Consider the following 17,795-nt stretch of genomic DNA (forward strand, 5'->3'; position numbering starts at 1 on the left):
GACTAACACATTTGTAAAACTAGCACACATGAACATTTTAAATTTAGTCTCGCCGTAATGAGGAGTGTTTGTCATTTACACTAGTATACTAAGTTTATGAATATATTACATTGTCTTGCATCCATTGTCATAACAACCCCGTCAGTTGCCACCTCGGAATTTGTTCTCGAGGTGGTTTCGTAATAATATATTTTGCCAAATGCGGAAACTAGAAAAGAAAGAGGCTTTGTTCCGAGCAATAAAACGCATACTGAAGTATCTCGTTCTTGGGTTTTTAAAGCAGGAAGGACTCCTACATACTGCTGAGAGCCTGGTAGCCGAGGTGGTACTCGCTGATGAATACGAGCTCTGCGATAACATTGATTTAGATATCATTCTACAGCTCCACAAGGGTTAGCTGGAGCTGTTCCTCGGTTTGGCGGGCTTTGTTTCCTCGGGTCATCATTTTGCTGACGTATCACCGGAGATGCACAAAAACTAAAGTTATATAAAAATAAGCTTATTACACAATACTACACAATTGTACAGACTATAACCTAGTTTCGGGATAATTTGCGTAACAGCGCATCAATATTTTATTATTAGCATTTTGGTAATCAAAAAGCTTTGTATAAACACAGCGCTGCATACGATATGCATGTATGTATGTATGTAGAGATACAGTGATGGTGGACAATGCATTAATTACAAGTTAGCCACGTCCGAAGCCAAAGGGGAGAAGGGGGGGTTTGGGCAGAGACCACCCCTGCATCGATTGCATTCACGTGTACCAACATAAGCAAATGTAATGCAGAAATCCTTTAGTATGGATATGATTTGGAATCTGCATATCTATAAAAAAATTCTTTTATATATAAACCATACCGGCCCCGTGGAGGAGGCATTTGATGTTTAGTAGAATGTAGATATATGATATAATTATTATTAATGTTGATATTTAAAGGAGTAATTCTTGTTATATAATCAAACTTATATACGAGTGCATTTAAAATACTGGACTTGTTACGTGAGCCATTTTCGTCTTTAACCCTATTTTAAGCCTTAATATGGCGTTGTCATTATATAGCGAGATCTCGAAGAGAAAAATTATCATAACAAAAAACAACCGACTTCTAAAACACTATTCCAAAACAATAGATAATAATAATAATAATAATAATAATAATAATAATAATAATAATAATAATAATAATAGCCTTTAATAACAATCTTTACATAGTTTTCGAATTACATTTAGTTTGCAGTAGACATCGGCACAGATTGTTTTGCTTTCGCATAGGCCTCCCCCAGACTCTTCCAGTGTTCTCGGTCATGACATGATCTGCTGCACGTCACACCAGCGGCATCTTTTAAATCGTCGCTCCATCTACGACTCGGTCTCCCTCTCTGTCTTTTTCCTTCTCTAGGATACCATTCTGTTACTATTTTGGCCCATTTTTCTTATTTGCCTCGTATTAGGTGTCCTGCCCATTGCCATTTGAGTTTACTAATAGTTTGTGATACGTCTGCAATGTTTGTCCTTTTTCTTATTTCTTTTAAGTTTATTCTATCGCTTTTCTTAATCCTTAGTATACTTCTTTCTATGTTATGTTGACATGTTTTTAGTTTGTTGAGATTATCGTTGGTTAGTGCCCATGTTTGACATCCATACGTCATGGCTATGCAGCTATGTCATATGCAGGTGTTGTAAACAATACTTTTGAGTTTTAGTGGTATTGACGGGTTTTTCATAATAACAAAACAATAGATATAATGCACAAAAAAGTATGAAAATAATTGCACAAGCTAATTAACTAATCTAATTCTAGTAACTATTATAGTTATTTTTAGAATCGGTGTCTAATCGCCGCGGCCCCGCTCTTGCCTCCTCACGTCGCGCGTGCGACTCAAGCACATATCACCTATAGCTATGTATGTAGTTACAAACCTACCTTGGCTGACACCGACTCCTCTTTTGAAGTCGGTTAAAATAGTCAAATTTATATTGCAAAAATAATAGCAGACAAATAAAAGATGTACCTTTATCACGTGGAAGTAGAATTTTAATGTATTATACCTAATAAGCTATTTTTTCGTAGAAAAATTAAAGTATCCCCTCCCCTCTCCCCCACCCCTCAAGCCGCTAAATCGACACAATCGTGATTCCATATATTGTTCTTAGATTCGTGTCCAGTAGTTAATTCGTCCAAGTGCTTAAGTTATTACTTACAACTCAACAGTGTAGTATAAAACGACATGAAAACAACATACTTAGATTTCACTTAAGCATCTCAGCAAACCTCCATTAGGTAGGTACTAAACATACCGATTTGGAATGTTCTTTAGAAATGGAAAAGTTTATGGTACATCTAGAACCAGTTTCTCTCGTTACGTTTGCCATAAAATTATAACAGGAATGGTAAACTGCAAGACATTTCTACATGAACTATTAAAAGGAATACGTTATAGGCTGTTTAGGTCTGATATGGCACTTTTTAACACTGCCGGCGTTTTCAAATTTGGGCCAAAATGATAATGTCCTTTATTAGAATGTTTTGTTTAAAATATAACGCACAAATATGGTATGAGCTTCCTTGTGCGGTGTTTCCGGTACGATACGACATGGGTACCTTCAAGAAAAGCACGTAAAGGAAGGTGTCCTTAAAGGCCGGCAACGCTCTTGTGATACCTGTAGTGTAGCAAGAGAATGTGGGCGGCGGTGATCACTTAACACGAGGTGACCTGTGCAATCGTTTGTCCTCCTTTTCCATTAAAAAAAAAAAACAAAACAATATAATGTTTAAAATATGTATACCAAAACATAAGCTAACATAACCATGTCATAAAAATTGCTCCTAAACTCCTATTTTTAAATCTCAGTCTTAATAATTTACACATAATATTATATTATTAGGAATGAAAAGAGGAGATCCGTAGGTGAACCAAAGTCACCGACATAGCCCAAATGATTGCGAAACTGAAGTAGCAGTTGGCAGGGTGCATAGTTCGACGGATAGGGTTCCGTTGAGGTGAGGTGGCCGAAGACGTAGTGTTGGTAGGCCCCCTGCAAGATGGACAGGGCAGCGCAGGATCGATCGTCGTGGAAATCTATTTATTTAGGGGAGGCCTTTGTACAACAGTGGACGTCTTCCGGCTGATGATGATGATGATTATATTATTAAACTTCACTCAAACGATAAATTAATTTACTTTTTGTAATTAGTAGACAAATATATATTAAAAATCGTTATTTTGATTTCCATGAACAATTTTCTTCGAGTACTTAAGCAGTTCTGTTTCAGAACAAATTAATATAAATACGACATCGGAGATACATTATCCCTTCTCATTACACCACTTTATCGGGTGTATTGCAAATAGATTTTTTTCAACTGAAAATATATCTGAAGTACTGAAACGCTCTAGAGTAAACAAACGCGGGATATGTCATGTGACGTCATCAAAAGCGCGCCCAAAATGGCGGCGTTCGAATGACACTTCATTCAATGTTAAAAAATTTAAATTTCACTTTAAAAACAATTTGAATATTTTCAAGCCCATTAATATTTATTTCTGTATTAAAAAGATGTAAGTGATTAACTTATCTCATAAAAAAATCATGCATATTTTCGTATTTAAACTAAGTTTAAGTCAATATTAAGTCCAGCAACATATTGCGTTGGCAGTGGCAGCACTGAGCGTTAGCCAGCCGTGGCGGTGCATCCGAATGTACTTTTTCTGTTTTGCATGTAAATGGAGGTGGCACAATCGATAAAAGCTCCATTTTAACTCAGGACAGACGCATTCGACGAACAACAGAATTTATTCATAAGATCGCAATTACGCAGTACACATTTTTTTCAAATGTAAATAAGATTCGAGACCAGCTGGACGTTCAGCTGATGGTAATTGATACGCCCTGCCTATTAAATGCAGAGCCGCTCGGGATTCTTGAAAGATCCAAAAATTCTGAGCGGCACTACGATTGCGCTCGCCACCTTGAGACATAAGATGTTAAGTCTCATTTGCCTAGTAATTTCACTAGCTACGGCGTACTTCAGACCGAAAAACAGTAATGCTTACACATTACTGCTTCACGGCAGAAATAGGCACCGTTGTAGAGCCCATAATCTAGCCGGCATCCTGTGCAAAGGAGCCTCCCACGGGTAAAAATACACATACATAAATAAAACTATCAACACAGGACCCCTTTTAGGAGCAAAATATATTTTAATTATATTTATTGTTAATTGAAGCAAAAGTTTAATGAGTCAAACAGGATTTAACTCTTTACACAAATAGTGAATATAATGAAACAAAATTGTTATTGCGATTAATAATAAAATAAGTATTTATGTTTAATTACAACAAGCTTCACGAACACTTAACTAATTACATTATCTGTAAACAAGATGTTTACTTACCTGTTATAAAAAAGGAGCAAAATTAAAAGCCTTCACATACTACTTTCACAGAATGTGATAACATTCTATCTGTTGAAGGCTTTGTCGATAATACAAAAGAAAATCAAAGACTTCGGTTTTTGAGTACAGTGATTTTTGTATATTGCTAGCTGACCCAGCAAACATTCTATTACCATATAAAGTAATTTAAAAAATTCATCTATTTTTAATGCACTAAAAATTCAAAATTAAATTTTTTGGGGTAAAATAATAGATGACAACCGATTCTCAGACATACTAAATTTAACGCACTACAATTATTATACTAACCCTTTTGCGGATCTGTGGATGGAACATAATATTATAAAAATCGCGATACAAAAATAGTTGCAGATCGTAGAAAGGCGAAAATTTGAAGTTGTATGTGTTTTCCAATGCTGAATCATAATAAAAAAAATAAATTTAGGGGTCACCCACCCTTATCATTTAGGAGTATCAAAAATAGATGTAAGCCGATTCTCAGACAAATTGGTGTAGCCATTTCGGAGGAGTTTGGTAACAAACACCGGGACACGAGAATTTTATTTAAATTACTAGTTGACCCGACAGACGCTGTTCCTTCAATTGAAAAATAATGATTTAAGTATTCGGGAATAATGTAGTTTTAGATGTAGAGAGTAAATATTATAGTATATACTAAACTAGCTGCCCCGACAGACGTTGTTCTGTTAATAATAAAAAAAACATTCGGAATTTCGTCAAATCCGTTCTTAACTGTGCTCTACTCGGCGATAGGAACATTCCAACCAAATTTAAAGTCTCTACGCCTTATGGTTCCAGAGATATCGTGATGAGTGCGTAATAGGTGGAAACCTCTTATATATATATATATATATATATATATAGATTTCTAGTAGCATATATATTAATTAAATAAAAAGTTTAATAGTATTGTAACAATTACTATTTTAGAAATTCTATTATCATTTATCACTATTCCAGAATCCATATAGAGTCTAACTAAATGAAATTTTTAAATTTTTTATATAATATTTATGGTAGAAAAGGAAGTATCATTAAGGAGGTCCTCAAATGACGATTCAAAGATACAAATTTTAAACTCAAACTTACTAAAATCAATGGTCATACAACTTCGGTGTTTTAATTAGAAGTGTTTAGGGGGAAAAGTTATGCCATACTATTTTAGTAAGCCGGCATTTTCAAGTTTGGACCAAAATGAGCAAGGATATTTTATTTGAAATATAAGGCATAAAACAATATAATTTATGTCAATATCTATATATCTATATATATATATATATATATATAAAAATGAATTGCTGTTCGTTAGTCCCGCAAAAACTTGAGAACGGCTGAATCAATTTGGCTAATTTTGGTCTTGAATTATTTGTGGAAGTCCAGAGAAGGTTTAAAAGGTGAATAAATTAAAAAATGCTGCTAAATTAAATAAAAACAACAAATTTGTTTTTCCTTTGATGTGTCCATACATAATTTCTATGAGAGAATTTATTGACAGTTCTGCTGTGAAACAATTTCATTACGACAGCAGGGTGCATATTTTACGAAGTAATTTTTGATGTTATGATATATTATTGACAAATTCATAAAAAACAGTATTTTATTTATTATATACAGAACAACGTCTGTCGGGTCAACTAGTAACAAATAGATAAATCTATCTAGACAAGACATACATCGATTCCGCAGACCTACTCGCTCTAATAAGCTCCTAACGAAGCTCGCATCGGGGAAACATTTTTCCCTTCAAGTATTTCCTCAGAGAGTATTATTGCTACAAATTGCATTTTATTGAGAAGCAGACTTATATTTCGAGCTTTAACTTACATGGTTGTACTTAAATTCAATTAATTTGTCACTTGTGGCTTCTTCGCATGCTAAGTGAGTGAAAAACACATTCAAATTTAAACATATTCATAGGATTGAAATCACTTATTGAAAACCAAAAACTACAACCCATTCGAAAAAGTATGAGTCAAACCAACTGTTCCTACATCTTCAGCAAGATTTTTATAATAAACGCAATCCTAAAATGACGTTTCCAGATAATTATTTTAAGCCATTTATTTGATCTGTGGACCGTTTTGGCGATTTTTTTCCAATTGGCTATGGGATGACGTACCAACTGGTATTTTTCATTGGCATTTGTATATGAATGCCACAGCACAGAATTTTCTATATACTAACTAGTTGACCCGACAGACGTTTTTCTGTATATAATAAATAAAATAATGTTTTTTTATGAATTTGTCAATAATATATCATAACATCAAGAATTACTTCGTAAAATATGCACCATGCTGTCGTAATGAAATTGTTTCACAGCAGAACTGTCAAACCGTGCGTCAATATATTGTCTCCTAGAAATTATGTATGGACACATCAAAGGAAAAACAAATTTGTTGTTTTTATTTAATTGCGAGCATTTTCATGTTTATTCAAACCTTTTAAACCTTCCCTGGACTTCCAGAAATAATTCAAGACCAAAAGTAGCCAAATCGGTCCAGCCGTTCTCGAGATTTAGCGAGACTAACGAACAGCAATTCATTTTTATATATACAGATATGAATTTTTAAATGAAGTTATAGAAATATTGGAAAAAACAGATTCACGATCATTTGACGGATAATATTAATATTAATGATGAGAGTGAAATTTTAAGATGCACGCGCATCACTGTAACACAAAAGTAACAGGGTGAAGTTGGTTCCTAAAATTTTCTGACGTTTGCGATATTCGTTATGTTTTTTTGGTTTCTTCGTCCAATATTAGGACAGGCAATGGTTACAAGACCATACAGCCGTATTCGTTATTTAATAAATTATTGTTAAGGCCATCTTTGCAAGATTTTTACAATATTGTTCTTTCTACAAACGTAGAATAGCAGGAAGAATAAATAATTTTAAGGAATTTTTGTTCCGCCAAAGAAGTAGAGCATATATAAGCATAAGATCTTGGCATATAAGGCAAACAAGCAAGAGGCTCTCGTGATGGGAAGTAGTAAGGCAACCACCCATAGAAATCCATAAAACCAGGGGACAAGAGATGCGTTGCCGACCTTTAAGTTGGGAGTATGTGCTCTATGCTTGGAGGTCTATGTGAGGCAAGAAGTATAAAATATGAATTTTAAATTATCTTAAAACTGGAGATATTCATAGCAGCATTATATTATTGCAAAAAAACTGCAGCGCGAAATATATGAACACATGTACATGGTTATCATAATATAATGATAAGATATTAATAATAATTGCAAAAGTGTATTGCTAAATCGACCTCATAACATATGTGGGACACAAATCGGCGTAATATCGATTTTATCTTAAATACGCATTACATTTCAATATAGGTATTGTAAGTTTGCATAATATGTAAGAGTTGGTAGTAATATCTTCTCATGTTACCGAATTATGGATAAGCGTAAGGCTGACTTCATGGTAAGAACTCTCCAGCAACATCAGCACCCCTTATCTCACAAGCTTACATCATCATTTCATCCGGAACTGCTGCACAAAGCCTCCCCCAAAGATCGCCATGACGATCGGTCCTGTGCTGCCCTCATCCAACGTATTCCAGCGATCTTGAACTTCTTCCGGTACGTGGTCGCCCTTGGAAGACTTTACTGCCCCAACGACCATCTGCCGGTCGAGCTATGTGCCTGCCCACTACCACTTCAGTTTTCCAACCATCAGGGCTATCAAGTGTCTCACAGGGACGTTCCAAGCTTTATTTTAACTCAATATAATATCTGTATGATTGTGGGGGTAAATTTTTTTAGCTAAAGTTTGATTATGCTATCATCAATCGACTGAGCTGAAACTTTACAAATTCAGTTCCGATAACAATACCAAGCGTATATATGAGATATTTGTGCTTTAGGTCGAAAAAACGCACACAACACTATTTAATTCTCCTATTCGATAAAAAAAAATTCAACGTCTAAATCATAAGAATCTAAGCATTAGCTACACTTATGACCATATCATATGTAGTATGATAAAAAAAGTAACCAACGACCAAAGTAACAGGTATCTTACCATAAAAAGTACAGTATTAAACACATGATTTGAGATCATATTGATTGATATTAGCCCTGAAAACGCTGCCAAGAAAAATCATTTGTGCGGGTTTAAAGTCCCTCGTCAATACTGCCGTGGTAATCGAAAGGGCAGTAAGTCAGAAAAGGTGGTTTCGAGAAAACAGCGCGCAAAGTATTTGTCACAATTTAAGCGTTTGTGACAAAATTTTACACTCGATTTTTATGTTCTTTATGTCAAAAAAAAGGAAAAAATGTGTTCTTTACAGTAGAATAACATTGTTTTAACATTTTTAATAGGGTTATTCTAAAACATCACAAATCGTGTCTTTATTACCATATTCTTAACTTATTTTAATCAATATTTAGGTAAGAGGGCAGTAACTGCCATAGATACTGCACTCTTGCTTAGTATTACTTCATACTGCTATATTGCTTACAGAATCCAAAATAATAAATTTAAATTACTACTTAAAACAGCAGCAAAGAAGCATTATACTGCCCTTTACCTTAGATTTTTAATTATATTTTGACTATTTCACTATGGAGTAAAGGACGTTACTGCTTTTTAGAGTAGTATTTTTAATGAGGTATTTCCAGAATTTCTTGAGCAGTATGTCTGTAAATAGTAGGGAAAATAAAAAATCGATAAAAATATTAACATTAAACACTCGTTTTATTCATTAAATGTAATTAAAGAGACCTACAATATTAGTTCTGGTTATTTGGCATAACGCTATAAACTAATAAACTTTAACTAATAAAAAACAAAACTTCTTTAAAAATAAAATTATTTATCAAAGCTAATCAGACAGATTGAATATCACATAATGGTATTGGTTTCTAGGCACAAAATTATTCTTACAATCTAACTATCGCTTTAATTGTAAAATATAATAATCAATGAGATCAATAGTCTTTGTTCTAATTATTTGGCATAACATTTATAATATTATACTTAATTAAAATCCAAAAAATATCTTGTAATATACTTATTATCAAATATCACCTTTTTTGGCACAAAATTACTCTTAATACAAAACAAAAGTAGCTAACTTCAAAGAGCTTTAACATAAAATATTTTTTTTTAACATAAAATAATTTCTATAAAATAAAAAAATGCAAAAGTTAAAGCACGTAAACATGTAGGTATTATAAGATAAAATACGCTCTGCTTCAGTTTTTAACAATCATTAAAAATATAATTCATCACTTTATAAGCTACTGTGTTTCATTTTCTCCGACTTCATCATCCTCGATTGCCAAGTTTTCAACATTATTTACAAACAATTTTTCCCAAAAAAATCTACGATTAACAGGCATTAATGGACACAAGTTTTGAATTATCTGCTTTTTCCTTTCATCAGCAATTCCTCTTTCAATAATTCTGTGATCAGGATAAGGTATTTCTTTTAATTTAAGAACTTTCACTTGTAAAAAGCTTAATGATCGGAATGTTTCATCTTTATGGTTAATCTTGTAATGAATATCTAAACTCCCTCTGATAACTTGTACAGCAACTATGTCTTTCAAGTATACCCTGGGCTGAGTATTACGGAGCCTATGCTGAGATGATTTATCTTGAAACTGGAAGAAGTCGGTGACATTCATTTTTTTAACAGTAACATTTTTCGTACAAGTTGCGACACAATTGACATAATCATTAAAATCATAAACCTTCCTTTGCTTTTGTAGAGATTTTTCAACCAAATGATGGAAACTATCGGCTGACATAAATGTGTGCCCAGGTTCGAGATATTTTATTAATATCTTCTCTGCAGTGATTTCATTGCTATTTATCATTTGTACTAAAAATGTCATAAACGTCCAATTCTTGTTCTGTGAGGAACAATTATCAGTCCATATAACTATATTCCTATCATCGCGTCGTTCCAAAAGAAAAACACGAAAAGCAGAGGCAATATCTTCTTGTTTTCGTCCCGATTCATTCCACAAAACACCGACCGGTTTCTGTTTATCTGTGAATTTGCTTAAAGGCACAAAGCTCTCGTTGAAGCATATAATACGAGGGGTAAACAAGACAATTTTGAACATATCTATACGTGGAAGCATCACTACCTTTTGAAGATCCGCTGAAAAATAAGTATACTCTAATTCTTCATTACTTTCCTGGTTTTTCACATCATTTTGATATTCCTCTCTGCTGTTAATGTATCTTTCTTTATGTTTCAGATAGGCATTGCAGTTTACGCAATCTGAAGATATTTCTTCCTCACTGTGCATAGTTTCTTCTTTATGCATTTTATACCCTGTACAAATTTCGCATTCTTCGTTAGAAAGAGTTGCAAATGAAATATTCATTTGTTTTGTAACGAAATTTCTTACAAATTCGTATGAAATTTTATGGTCTGGATACTTTGCTTTGTAATCCTCGTAGATAATCTTAAGAGTCACATCGCTCGACAAATACCTTCTTCTCGGAGCATGTTCTCTTCGATAGTGTGATATGACTGGGTTATACTGAAGAACATGGTTTTCTAAATTTTCTGTGTTTATTTTTTGTCTGTTGTTATGTTTGCCCCTCTTATCTTTTTGATCAGATATATCTTTTTCTAATATTTTTAATAACCTTTTGTCATTTTTTTTATTATATCCTAACGTGGTCAGGAAAAAAGTTTTACACACTTCGATTTTCTCATTATGAGATGTCAGAAAAAAATATTTGTACGTTTTATTGCGCTTATAAGTGTTGCTTTCATTGGCGTTTTTTCTTGATTGAACCTTGACTTCGGATGTAAGGTTCTTTATCATTACTCCTTGTGCTTCCCAACCAAGGTTCAAATAATTATCGTGTATCTTCAACCGCATATCATGAGTGAATTTATCCTTACATTTTTTTGGGCATTTCTGAGTACATGGGCTTTTAATATTCTGTTTTAATTCTCTTTCTTCAAGCTTGGCATTTTTCCTTTCATTTAGACTAGTGTTCATTTTTCTTCGTTTCCTAATTGTTCCTTGTTTAGTGAACTGAATGTCAATATTTTGATTGTTTGTATTTTCTTCTGGGCAAAAATTTTGTACTAAACTGTTTTCATTTCATCCTAACTCTGGTTGCATTTGATCTCTATTTTCCGGATTATTGATCTGTTGATTTTCTTCATAATATTCTATATTATCATCACTATGTTGTTTATTTTTGTCACTATCATCTTGTCTTGATACTATTGGTATATGTTCTCTATTGACTGTATTAATGCTACAATTGGTCGATGGAGAGGATAGAGGCGGCACGTAGTCTTTATCAAAGACCGAGTCATCGGAATCCTCATAAAAAGTGATCTCATTTTCTGAATCTGGCATTGATTCCTCGCAGGCTAAGTTAAGCGTAGGTTTATTATTTTCAACGGGTTGTACATTTCTTTCGGCTGTCTTTAATATTGTTTCCTGACAAAATAAGTTGGGTACAGATTCAGTAATTCCCAAGGCAGCAACACTTGTCTCGGCTGCTGATATTTTATTTTTACATAGCACATTAGGTATAGGTTGATCTATGATCGGGTTTAATATTACTTCTTTTAACAGCAAAATTTGATTTATTTCGTTTTGAGAACTCATAAAAGACGAGGCTACTTCTACATGTAGTGGTCGTATCGCCTGAAAGTCTTTGTAATCTAATTGGACAGCCCACAATTCAGCCATTGCACATTCCTCTATTTTGCCATCGCCACTCCTGGGTATTTTTATATTATTAGTATATACTTTTTGATTTTGAGAATTCTTGTGAAATTTTGATATAGGCTTCGCTGATTGATTCATGTTTATGGTAGATTCATTTCGATTTTTGGTCATATTTATAATTTTGTCTATTCGCTTCATTTTGTAGTTAATTTAATCTAAAACAACAATGAATAAAGTGTATTAATTAAAGTATTCGTTTTATTTAAGTAATATAAGATGTAGCCTATTACAAACAATAATAATGCAAATATTAATTTAATAACTTAAGTGAAGTGTCAGAACTAGAATTTGTTTTAGAGCACAGTACATAGTAAAACAGAGTCAAAAACGCGCGGCGGGCATGGATAACTTCAAAGCCCTAAAAACGTGAAAAGCGAGCGCGAGGACAAACTCAAATATAAAATATTATTATTCAAAACGGATTAGTAATTAGATTTATTTTCCATTTAAGTAAGATGTTTATTCCACATAACAAAGCATATTAAATATAAGGATTCCTTACAATATTTAAAAAAAAACAACAATTACTCACCTTATACCTACACTTGGCGCCAACACTACGCTTCACAAAATGGCGCAAATAAAATAAAATCAGACGACCACCACTCAACCGCGCTGCTTGAAGCGAAATGACCGAATATTTTGATCATTAATACCTACCTAGTAGAGCAGTAACAACCACTTACTGCTCTCCTGATTTACAAAACTATTAAATTATTTCATCTTTTGCTATGTTATAAAAGCAGTAAGTGATGATACTGTGTTTATATTAATGTGTATTATGAGTCATTCATTATAATTACTATCTTAAAGCGCAGTACAGCCACATACTGTAGATTTAACTAGTGAAATCCATTTGGTACTTTGGTTAATACTTACGTAAAGAGCAGTATGTCAGAAATTTACTGCTCTTTTGTTAAGAAATATGTGAATACTAATGAAAAGGGCAGTATATCAATGAAATACTGCTCTTTTACCTAGTTAACTAAATTATTTTACCGTTCTTACTGCTATTCATCAAAAAAGAAAATGCATTTCTAATAAACGTAGATGTATGAAACCTAGATAGGAAGAAAGCTCGTTTGATGAACATTCCAAATCAGTAATAAAAAAAAATTGGCCACCTTTGACTTACTGCCCTTTTGATTACCAGGGCAGAATAGTGCGCAGTGTCTTAGGTACTTAGAACTTATAAATTCATAAGTCGTATATCAGCCGTTATTATTTATATGTAATGATTCAACGCTCGTTATGAATTCCCCGCGCTCGCTCCCTGTATACAACAACGGACATGTATGGCGCGCGCTGTGAATGATCCTTTGATGGTGTCGCTAACCTGCTAATTATTGTGACCGCGCTTACAAGGAGCTTTGAAATTATTGAAGGGTTTGCATAAGAGATTTGTAATTAGTTAAATAAGTGGTTGAGAAATACAAATGTCCTCTATAAACTTTAACAAACAATCTTTTATGACAAGAAGTGACGAGATGAGCAAACCGTTTACCTAGGGTTGCCAACCGTACCCCAAAATAGAGTATTATACTCTATATTTTGTAGGTTTACTCTACCCTTAACCTACAACGCTAAGACTACCTACTCTTTTTTACACGCTTATTTTAAAAACCATGATATATTGTTATGTGCTGAAAAAGTACAATTTTTTTTTATGAAAATAAGGGACGAGACGAGACGGACGTTCAGCTGATGGTAATTGATAGGCCCTGCCTATTAGAATGCAGTGCCGCTCAGGATCATTGAAGAACCCAAAAATTCTGAGCGGCCCTACAACTGCGCTTGCCACCTTGAGACATAAAATGTTAAGTCTCATTCCCTTCAGACCAAAGCACAGTAATGGTAACACATTAATGCTTAACGGCAGAAATAGGCTCCATTTTTTAATTTTTTTTAATACAAAATGAGTGATACTCTTTTTTTGAAGTCCGTACTCTTTATTTACAGATATACTCTATTTCTTCTAATAAGAGTTGGCAACCCTACGTTTACCTGATGCTGAAAGATATCGTGACAATACAATGCAGCTCTGGATTCATGAAAACTATAACATCTAGCGACAACTCGACTGAGTTTATCAGCTGGAGACCTAATGTGTCAGTAGCCCTACTCAAATAGATCTTGCACTCATGTGTTACGTAAGAAGTAATCTGCTTGGTGGCGCTTTGGTAGCCCATCGCATCGCAACACATCCTGTACTAAGAATTCTGTTATTATCAAGTAGATCATGATAAGACGCAATCTAAACATTGGGCTAAATATCGGATACAATATCGTATCGTATTATGAGATTTTCACCAAAAGCCTTATTTTTAAATGGAATTTATTTTGCTAGATGGAGACGAACTGACTCACAACCACTAGACTCTGGTTTCATCAGTGTTATATATATATACAAGGGGTGTGTATGTCGCAGTTATATTGTCAAAGCTGTGATATTACAATTTCACTAATAGTGATATTATAATAAAACGGTAGATTGTCAATCAAGTTCATTTCTTACAATTTAACGGCTTGGTTTTAGTGACATTGTAATGTCACGGGTACACTACAGTGATATTGTAAGGCAACAATTTTACTGGTCATACGTTTGTGAGGCTGACTCTGATTGGTCTTTTTCTTGTATTTAATGGATAGTCATTATTTTTTAGATATGCATAAGTGTAATAAACTAACTGTAATCTAACCGAATCGGCCCTTGTTCACTACTATTTCAACAATTATTTCAAATGGGAAAATTGCATACACGCTCCAATGTTTACTATTGTTTGTGTATTGTTTTGCAAATTGCGTATAAAAAAAAATTGCCAATAAAAACGGTCGACACCTCATACTGCTAACTTAATTTGTACCGAGATATACCGAGATGTATTACAATATCACAATAGTGTACCCGTGACATTACAATGTCGCTAAAACTAGGCCGGTAAATTATTGAAAGAAATAAAGTCGATTGACAATCAACCGTTTTATTATAATATCACTTGTGAAATTGTAATATCACGGCTTTGACAATATACCTAACATGATATATATAACAGTACTATTAAAAAACATAGGCAAATTAGGCCTTATATGCCAATTAAAATGCACAAACTAGACTATCAAATGCAAATTATAACATAAACTTCCACATAGTTTTTGGATATAACGTTAGGATTCCTAAAACACTTTCCTGTGTCTCGTGTAACTGGCACGTTGATTGAACAGCTGTTTTGTCAAACAAAACTCTGTTTGTTTACTAAATCGAGAACCACTTTACGACACTGCAGGCCGATGAACTTATCACAGTGCAGTCTTCATGCTGCAATGAACAGAGAGTACTCCCTTGTGATGTTAATTCACCTATGGGTATTCAAATTCAAAATAATTTATTCATATAAATAAACACTAGCTATATCCGTCCACGTTTTCTGTGGCTTATTCTATTATTATCGACAAACGACAAATATGAACTTTCAACCCCTTATTTAACCTTCATAGGGGGTAATATTTCAAATAGGCATATTTAAATATGTGTTCGTTAATTTTACCAAAAAAAAAACTCGCACGGAACCCGAGAGGTCACGGGTTCGAGTCCCGCATCGTTCATAAAAGTTTTGTTTTCACTTTTATTTGTGTAACTATTATTTTCTCAAAACTGGATTACTTTTTATTATATCAGTCAAAACGCTTTGGAAAGAAATGTCAGCAGACGCCATGGTATAACATGGTAACACCTTAATTCATCATGCTATGAACCATTTCATTGTTCTGACTGAAGGACTAGCATCTACGATCATGAAATATAAAAAAAAACACATATAGATGCTTCCTTCTATAAATATAATAATTATATAAGCAATAATCTCAAGTTTCATACATCTTACTTTGCTACGAGTATAAAAAATCAAAATGGCGAATACCCTAGAGATCATTTTACCAGTGGGAGGTTCTTTTGCACAGGATGCCGGCTAGATTATGGGTATCACAACGGTGCCTTATTCTGCCGTGAAGTACTAATGTGTAAACATTATTGTTTCGGTCTGAAGGGCGCCATAGCTAGTGAAATTACTGGGAAAACGAGACTTGTATATTAGACGCAATTGTAGTGCCGCTCAGAATTTTTGGGTTTTTCAAGAATCCTAAGCGGCACTGCATTGTAATGGGCATGGCGTATCAATTACCATCAGCTGAACGTCCTGCTCGTCTCATCCTTTAATTTCATAAGAAAAAGACCGCCATGCAAATAAAAATAATGTTTCTATAACATTATGTATACGAAGAGACAGTACTGGAGTATAGGGAGCCCTTGGAGAACAACTTGCAAATCGCACAAATCACGTACGAACAGAACCGACTTAAACCGATATTACTACAAGGAATAAGGATATAAATACTTTTAAAGCTATCGCGATTTGCGATATGACGAGCGAGAAATTGTTCAATAAAATAAAAATTAATCGCTCCTACGTGTCGTAACTTAATGCGCGTCACTACGACACAATTTAAATTCTCGCTCGCGACAATCCGCCAATAAGAGTTGTTAAGTCTGTATCATCGTTTCTATATACCGCGACAATTACATTTAATTTAACTTATATATTGAAATACAATCATAGACGTGAAATATATTAGCGAATAGCCGACTTGACAGCCCGATAATGCATGAACTGTTTTATGTTTGTTAATGTGTGCGATGTTTACGACTTGTCAGTTAAATATAAAAATGTATTCGCTAGTATATTGTACATATATATTATATACTTACAGTATTTTAATAATGTTTTATGTGGATCACACCACTTCGAGATTGTGATCAAGGTTTGTAGCGAACCGTACGAAGATGGGATTCGGCGGCAAGATGGGACACTTCCCGTGATATATATGCAGTACTACATTCCTACGCAATGCCGAAAGAACAAGCTAATCAGAGAGGTCGTGCAAGTTGGTGTGGAAAACTTTTTTTTACAAATAGAATTCGTCTACTATAATACAAACACACACATACAGCACATACACTACTACCACTACTAAATTATCGGTGAAGTCAGGGCCAGGAGGCTAGTGAACAACAAAGACAAAACCATCTTATGATGTTTACATAAATGAGACATAATAATATAGAAGAATCCGTTGTGTCGGCACAATGAAGGAAAACTCAAAGCTCTGACCATCCTCATTATGACACTCCTCCTTTGACTGGTCTGCCAGTGGGAGGCTCCTTTGCACAGGATACCGGCTAGATTATGGGTACCACAACGGCGACTTTTTCTGCCGTAAGCAAGCCTAGTAAATCAACAATATCACTTTCGCTTGTACAGTGCAGTTGCTAGTACCTTCGGGTAGTATACGTAAGTGGCGTGGGAGGACGTAGGCGTAGGATTAGTTGCGGAATGCGGATTGTCAAAACTGCTTATTAACTGATAATCTAATCTTACGCTTACATATAACTTGGAAGTAGGTATGTGTTTCAAGTTATACATCACGAATACGTAATGCGTTGATTGCGGCATATTATACAAAAATCAGTGTGAATTGCGCTAAGTTTAAAATAATCAATTCGACATATTGTGTTTCGCTTTTACCCGCGTTGACTGTTACTAATGTTGGAACGAGTGTTCCCGTTTTAGTACTAACATTTTAAA

The 17,795-nt window shown here is 34.0% G+C and overlaps 2 protein-coding genes across 8 annotated transcripts in view; one reads left to right on the forward strand and one right to left on the reverse strand.

Annotated features, from left to right (window-relative positions):
• LOC126967644 (craniofacial development protein 2-like) overlaps positions 1–17,795 on the forward strand; it is a 113,202-nt gene that overhangs the window by 94,039 nt on the left and 1,368 nt on the right. The window lies entirely within an intron of this gene.
• LOC126967618 (focal adhesion kinase 1) overlaps positions 1–17,795 on the reverse strand; it is a 188,438-nt gene that overhangs the window by 42,736 nt on the left and 127,907 nt on the right. The gene's annotated exons all lie outside the window — the stretch shown is intronic.

Source organism: Leptidea sinapis, chromosome 13 (assembly GCF_905404315.1).
Source record: "Leptidea sinapis chromosome 13, ilLepSina1.1, whole genome shotgun sequence".
In the NCBI taxonomy this organism is placed as follows: domain Eukaryota; kingdom Metazoa; phylum Arthropoda; class Insecta; order Lepidoptera; family Pieridae; genus Leptidea; species Leptidea sinapis.